The sequence below is a fragment of the Seriola lalandi genome, unplaced genomic scaffold (genome assembly GCF_002814215.2).
Source record: "Seriola lalandi dorsalis isolate HSWRI2012SDOR001 ecotype SW California unplaced genomic scaffold, Sedor1 jcf7180002054563, whole genome shotgun sequence".
Classification (NCBI taxonomy): domain Eukaryota; kingdom Metazoa; phylum Chordata; class Actinopteri; order Carangiformes; family Carangidae; genus Seriola; species Seriola lalandi.
The window spans coordinates 1,655,447-1,663,408 of record NW_019525116.1 but is presented as its reverse complement, the minus strand read 5'-3'; positions in this window follow the sequence as shown (position 1 = coordinate 1,663,408).

The window sequence follows — 7,962 nt, the reverse complement described above, 5'->3', positions numbered from 1 at the left end:
GGGGGGGGGGGTATTTTTAGGGGACGTGACCGTCAGATTAAAGCGGGGTGATACAGCTGGCAGAGAGCAGGGATGCCGAGAGAAATAGTTCAAGTGACACAGCACATTGTTTGCATGCTGACGCCGTATCTGTACTGTTAATGTAAGCTGTAAACATGCTGAGGTCCACTCCAGGCCTTCGCTGTCTACGCTGAAGTGGGTCACTTGCGTTTGGGTGGATTTTACATTGCAGAGGGGTCAAGCAGGCGACGCTCAGGCCCTGGAACCGAACATTTCACAGACCAGTGATTATATGGCCAGAAAGCTAACTGTGGAACGGTCTTTGCATTCTCACTTCAGGCCGTGCAGATCAAGCGAGACCGTTCCACTGAAGTGACATTAAACAATGTTGGTGCGGTTAGATTATTTTGACATGAGGAGAAAGTCGCAGTTGGTTTTTAATGTTTTTAATGCGGACTGAAGTGGACAGCGAAAGGACGAAAGTAAAGAAAGAAGGAAAGACGTTCTCACCGCTATGGCTAGCAGCCTTTGTTGGTACGTCTCCGCCTCCATGCTTTGCCTAAAACGTACAAAACAGAGATGATTGAAGTTGTTGAGTAAACGACGAGGAAACATTAGAGAGAAATACAGTTACAATCATCAAAATACACAAAACAGGAATATTTGGTCTGCACAGATTAACAATACAGTGTGTATTACAACTGTAGGACACAAATGTTTGTTTTCACATTAAGCTTTTCACTAAATACATAACAGAAATTTTAATGACGCAAATGTTAGCATGCTAACACTTAAATAAGATGGTAAAATATAGCCGACCTGCCAATCATCAGCTGTCAGACAGGAAGACAAGTCAGTAACAACGTGTTTAAAAATGGGATTTAAGCTAAGACAGTGTCAGCAGACCAAATACTAACTGGAAGACTGTTCTATAGGCGAGGAGCCAGTACACCCTTTGACCTTTACCCTCACTCCGAATGAAGCAGCTCTAAGAGACCTATTGGGATAATAAGGGGTTAAAAGTTCACGGATTTACCCTGATGTTCAGCAAGGAGGTTAAAACTGGGGTGATGTGAGAAGAATGTTGGGTCTTTGTTAGGCTGCAGAGCTCTGCACAGTCACAGCGGAGCTACAGCTCGAGCGTTAAAGCAGGTAAACAAAGCCTCGCAATAATCCAGGACTCAAGATATAAAACAGTGGATCATTTTTTCAGTGTTTGTGTGTGTGTGTGTGTGTGTGTGTGTGTGTATTGTCCAGTAAGTGTCAGGATTTGTTTACAGAGGTTTCACAGCTGTCCATGAGGACCTCTGTAGAGTTTAACTTTAAAATATTTTGTGTAACCAACCTCTCACATCAGCCAAGCAGCTGTTTAGTGCGGCCAGCTTGTCGAGCTTCTATAACTGTTTGTCGTTCGGCATAACAGTGAAATCAGATGTTATGCTGACAGACCAAATGGCAGCACATACCGTGAGAACTGAACTGGTTTAAGGATTGATGCTTGAGAGGTGCTTGAATCAATTGAAACACTAGAATGGCACTCAGTGGAGCACATACCTCCACCGAGGACAAACAGTCTTACAAGTGTCTGTCAGATTGGCGCCAAATTGTACAAAGTCATAGATCCCAACACCATAGATATGTCAGATTTTTTTTTTTTTTTTTTCTTTAAATCAAAACCCAAACATTATTTCCTGGGAAACTGCTGAAAATGTTGAAAAATGCCCTGTCTTGCAATGTTAAGGAAAGTGATTAAAGATTTCCTGGATCCACCCATTTCACCAGTACAGTTGTCATGAAAGAGGAAATTGGCTGTAGAGATCAAAACCATTTTTTGTACCAGGCTTTAAACATGTTTCTTTCTGCTGTAAAGTTGGACACTTTAACATGGGAGTCTTTGGGGATTGACTCACTTTTAGGAGCCAGACTCTAGTGGCCATTAGAGGAACTGCAGTAAATCGACACGAGCGCAAACATCAGTCCGAAACAATGAAAATATGTCACACTGTCACATTGTCAGATTGTATAAGGAATCTCAAGGGAGGAACTTTGTCTCTGAGCTGAAGGACTCCTGTGTGGGACTCAACCCCCTCTTTAGACTGGATTCTCAGTCCATGATATCATCACGACCTTGATTGCTGCGGCAGCTTCCACTGGGGACTGTGATAGTTTGACTTTATCTGTGTTTTCACATCTCTACTTCAGGAGTACAAACTATTGCTTTATGGCCTAATTATAAGTCTAATAAGCCTCATACTAACTAAAGACCTAAAAAGGAAATGTTCCGTCAAAGATACACTAAGGTCAATTAACATTAATACAGAGCAATATCCAGATTTCGGCAGCCGCCAGTTAGTCATTTGTAACTGTTATGAGAGCTGTTTCTGTGCTGTGTAGGCTGTGGTTATTGATCACCTCCAGAGGCGCCTTTTGTCTTGTTCCTGTCGTTGAATCCCATGAAGAGACGTGCATTAGTTTTATCTCAACGCTGGCTACAGCACACATCATCAGTGTATAGTGTCTTTATGGGGTTTAAGGGGAGTTATAGTTGTCATTGCAAATTGTGCTAATATGAGGGGCCACTGGGGGCCCCAAGCATTTGCCTGCCCTGATGGTGCATCTCTGTTTCTCTTGCAAACCACACTGAGATGACAGGCCAGGTGAGTTTACTGAGTGATGAGGCCCGACAGAGTTCACTGAGAGGGAAAGGTGCCACAAACTTTGCCAGCGCTCAGTCCCTCAGCGCTGCTCTGTGCTCCGTGTTAATGAGGAGGCAAATCCAAAGAGGTATTGATCCAGTGAGGAGGAGGAGGAGTGATAAAGAGGCTGTAGTGTACTACACAGATATCGATCAGCTCACACCCTGACGCACAGATCAAACATTTAAGCCCTTGCCAAGACCAGTCTCACGCAGCCCCAGCTCAGTCAGGCAGAGTGGGAGGGAGCCGCCCCGGAGTGCGAGGCTCTGCATAGCTCCAGCTCCACGTTCCTCACACTTTTAACTTGCACTCTGAACTTTCTCAAAACAGTCCTGGCTGTAAAAGTGCACCGCAGCTCCACCTGCTGAAACCGTGCACACCTGTGGCCCTGACTTTGTTCTTCAGCGCTTTCATGGATTCACTGTTTTCAATCTTAAAGTGATTGAAGAGTAAAAAAGAAAAACAGGGAAAATAAATTAAAAGTAGACGATCATATTATACTGTGAACTGTAACAAACAGGATGTTATCTATTCAATTTGACTTTCTCCGTAGATGCTCAGATACGAACAGAGGCTTAATGAAGTAACGCTCCTTCATAATCCTGTGACAGACTTCAGACTTCCTCCACACACGTTACATCAAAGCCTCTCGCTGCAAAGGACTGTGTCTTTGAAGTCGGTGAGCTTAAAACCCCTTTGAGATGTATAATAATTTACCGTTAATGACTGTTTGTTAGTTCACCACAGATAAGGGAATATCTGCTTCAGGCCCCAGAGTGCTTCCTGATGAGTCGGTGCGCCGCCCAGCTGCAGAGCGTTAGCTTCAGATGTCCTCCTTATGTTTGAAAATGAGGTGATGGAGCTCTGGCGTTTTCAACTAAAACTCCCCAGGAGCTCGTTTCTGAACCTACATGATAACTTCAAGGACAATATGCACTGGATATCACTGTGACCTCTGCGCAGGGGCACAGTGGGAATCAGTATCACACTATCAGTGTTGTGCAGAGGGTGACTGCAATAACAGGAATAACAGTACAATGCGGTGGGGTAGTTGTTCCCAGCCTGTCTGTAGTGTCCAGCCTCACAGTGCTCGTGACTACTTCTCATAAGTTAAACATGGCGCGAGTCTCAGTTTCCCTGGAGGGACGAAACTATGTTTAACAAGAAAACAATAGAAACACATAAAGATAAACATTATTTGCTGTAACAGAAAATCCTTTTGATTCCTTGCCGTCCCATTAAACGTCTCGGGACCCACGGTTTATTTTTCTGATCACAATGCTGGGTCCCAAAACACCACCGTGCCGCACCAGTCTAATCTAATCTTACAGTGATACTAATTACCTTCTGACACAAATGATTAATTGAATTCATAAGAAAAAAATACTGAATCGGTTCAAAACTTTATGACTCCTCTCTACTTGTGCTATTGTTATGCAACGTTAAGTATTTATCCCATAAATACCTCTTATGGCCACTGAATGCAAAAGCTACATGGTCTCGCTGTAAAATATAAGTGACATTACTGAAACTTATGATTTACAATTTTTTGTTGTTCTGCCAAAAGAATCTATAGTTAAAATAATCTTAGTTGCTGCTGCAGGCACCATTTATAATTTTAGTATTGGGTTTCTGCTCAGGTGAACAGCACAACTGTTAAAGAACCAAGGGCCTTAAAAACTTGAGTTTTTGTAAAGTAAAGTTTCGTGTTGTCAAGGTTGCTAGGTGACAGGAGCTCAGACTGCCATCGCCCCTTTCTCTTAGTTGCCGAATTGAATTTGGTTGACTGTGAAAGTTCAAATCCAACAAATCAGCAGCCGGGCTTTAAAATCTGATGGAAAGCTTTTCTGGAAAGAGCAGAGAATTGTTCGGCAAACACAAATATGTGAGGGAACATAAAAGGCAGAAGTTCCAAGTGGAAGTGGAGATGAACACATTAGGAGCTGCAGTCGCAGAAGCAGTGAGTGTTGTGCTGTTGTGTTACTTCATCATCTCACCGACAGAACTTTGTCAGTGATTTGATACGAAGAACAAAGTACGGCAGAGATCACAGGAAGCGCAAAGATCAAGACAAATTAGATCCGTGACACACAACAACCTCCGCCCGGGCCACAGGTGGGAAGCGTGCTGCGTCTGTGTGACACACGGAGGAGGAATAATGAGGAGCGGGTGCCGGTTCATGAAGGAGGAGCACTGCTGAGAGTTTCAGCTGTGTGTGAATACGTGAAAGAAGCTCATTGAGAAGCACAAGGTCACTGACAACCACCGGAGGGGGGGGGGGGGGGGGGGGGGGGACGACTGCTATCTCCTCATGACAGCAGCCGCAGACGATACACGCGCACACACACATGCAAGTGACAGAACAAAAACACACACTGCCTTGGAGGGAGCGAATATGAATGTGATACTACATGTGTGGTGGATGTCGTGTGTGTGTGTTGCGTGGATGTAAATGTGACGAGAAATGGGTGACGGGGGGGGGGTTGTTGATGTTTCACTGGCAGAGCGTTTCACAGACACCATTATTGTCATGGTAGCCCCGTGGAAACAGGCCTATATGATGGATGTTAATCATTTGAGATTATTATATACATATCACTTCCTCTGGACACAGAGCGACAGGGAGACGAACCGATAGCTAAACAGCCCGATGACATTAAAGGCCGTCGACTAACAGAACGAGGATGAAGAGGTTTTCGAGTGAGAAAGACAAACAGATGTGGATTGAATTCCATGGAGGTTTACGACCCAGGAGAAATCCCCACGGTCAAAAGAACAGAACAGAAAGTCTCTTTGCATCGTGCACATGGTTCACATCGAGAACTGCAGCCGACGCAAGGGGAAGAGGATTTAATGGCAACGTATTCTGAGGAATAATTGTGTTTTAAGCAAAGCAAGGTTAAAGTTGAATAGAAATGAAAATTTATTTTTAGCTCAGAAATCAAAAAGTTTGTTTTAACTTGTTAACATATTTGGTGAAAACTGTGATTTCCAATAAGAAGAAATTTAACTTTTTGTTGTTGTTGTTGTTGTTGTTGACATTAGTGCTCTCCAGGGTGTGTGAATTTAGATTCCAGCTGACAATGTCTGTACTGGTAATTTGATTGGTGCAATATCAAAGTAGGCGGGCACTAAAACTAATGGTCGGCGGCACGGTGGAGCAGTGGTGAGCACTGTCACCTCACGACAAGAAGATTCTGGGTTTCTAACGGCTCAGATTGATAGCAGTATTTAACCAGTGCTATGTGTGCTTGTTTGACATGAGGAAAACATTATACACTAAAGAACAGCAATACTATACTTTTCTATTTCAATGGAGATGAAGGACATGAAGACTTGAAAAGTGGGAGGCTGCTGTGCTTGATTGCAAAAGTAAACACCATTAAATGGATGTGCATTAGTCAAATAAGACGGAGAAGGCTTGAGGAAGAAGAAAGAGGAGTTGTAGAAACTTTTTCTATGGTGTGACACTGGTGTTTACATTTTATTTCATAGAACATCTGACAGTGATGGAAGCTGTGTGTGCAGAAAAAGTAGAATTCTGTAGTTTGGATTTATTCTGGTCTATGATAGTGGAGAAACAACATGCAAACATCCCTCACCTCCTACATACAAATGGAAGTTACTCCCTGCTCTTGCTCAGGCAGCTTGTGATATTGACTAACAAGTGGAACCAATTGCTGACTTCAGTTTCTCTCCTCCTTTCCTGCCCAGTTATACTCTGGCTTCTCGCTGGTCGGGTGGTTAAGTATTTTCTGCGGGAACAAGGAGAGAGAGAGAGAGAGAGAAGGAAGAGTGGACACATGGATTTCAAAGAGTGTATTGCTAAGAGGAGAGGCGGGTTCTTATCTTCTCCTGCTGTATCTTCTCCTCGGGGGTTCAAAATGGCCTTTTGCCGCTGTCACTTCCTTTTAACGCACGACTCACTGTCCAGCTCCGGTGTGAAGTGACAGCACGATGGTGCAAGTGCTGGGAAGCAGTCGGTGTGAACAGTTCAAGAAGTAGTACTGTACTCTAGTTTCAAAAAGTACAATTATGACAGAAGTACCTACTCTTCTTCTCAGGAGGGAAGAAAATGAAATGCTTTCGTCTTTGTAACACTCATTAAGGCAGAACCAGCACAGAGAAGAGGCAGTAACTTTGAAGGCAGGGGCCAGATGCATCAATGATGCATACGCACCAAAACCATGTGTACGCTATTTCCTGCACATAAATTGTTATTTATAAACAGAATGTGCAGTCGCCCGACCTCCTCAACCAAATATCATCGTCTAACAACGATCTGTGTTCAGCTGCGGTCCTGCAGGGTTGTGTTCATGTGCTCTCTGCAGGTGTCTGCACTCAGCCAAAGATCATTCTGATCGTTTTGGTTTCAGCTTAGGACTTGGACTTGTCTTGGGACCTGTTGAGAAGGAAGACGGTTATAGCTGAAGTCAGCCTGAAAGGTTTTTTGCTCTTCTACCTAATGAAAACCTACAATTAAAAGAAATCTCTCTGTCTGGATACATGCAGGTCAGATGTTTTATTAAGCTGCTCTCAGAGCTGAGATCTAAGGAGGCTTTCACCCACAGACTGACACTCAGTGAAAACAGTAAAGTTGTGAGTCTTTAACCGTAAGTTGTGCCATCACCACCTAAATTGTTGTTGTGGTTTTGGAAATAACCTAATATGATTAAATACATCAACAATGGCGCTTTGAGCTGCCGAGCCTGTCAGGTGTGTTGTGAGTTACGAGGAAACCCGGCAGGTGTGGAACGACATCAGCTCTGCAGAAGATAAACTTGGTGAACAGGTGGCAGATCTCGACCACCGTCATACAGAGAACCAACACGACAGCCAGTAATGAATCCGTAATGGCAGACTTTTAGCATCATGTGCAGGTGTGAGTGTGTGTGTGTGTATATATACGTTGATCTGTAGTTTTACATCATCTCACATCACATCCCTCTCATGCCAGGTATTAGCGCTTTCCGATTCGTTTAACGTGAATGTTCTGTTTTTATTTCAGCCTTCGAGGTCCTCCTCTACTGTCAGATGGGTTTATTCCTGTGGAGTTGTCATCTTGCGGCACAGATTGTGAGCTATCGTGTGTGTCTGCTCCCTTCAAAGGCCTGCGTGCAGCCTGATGTCAGTGTGACTTACTTTATCATTGGCTCAAATCAGCATCAAAGCCCCGGCACACGAGGCTGCTGCAGATGGCTGCTGTGTGCTCCGCTGCCTTGTTTGTCTGAGCGGCTCTGTCAAGTACTTGTTAATTAGAGAGAAG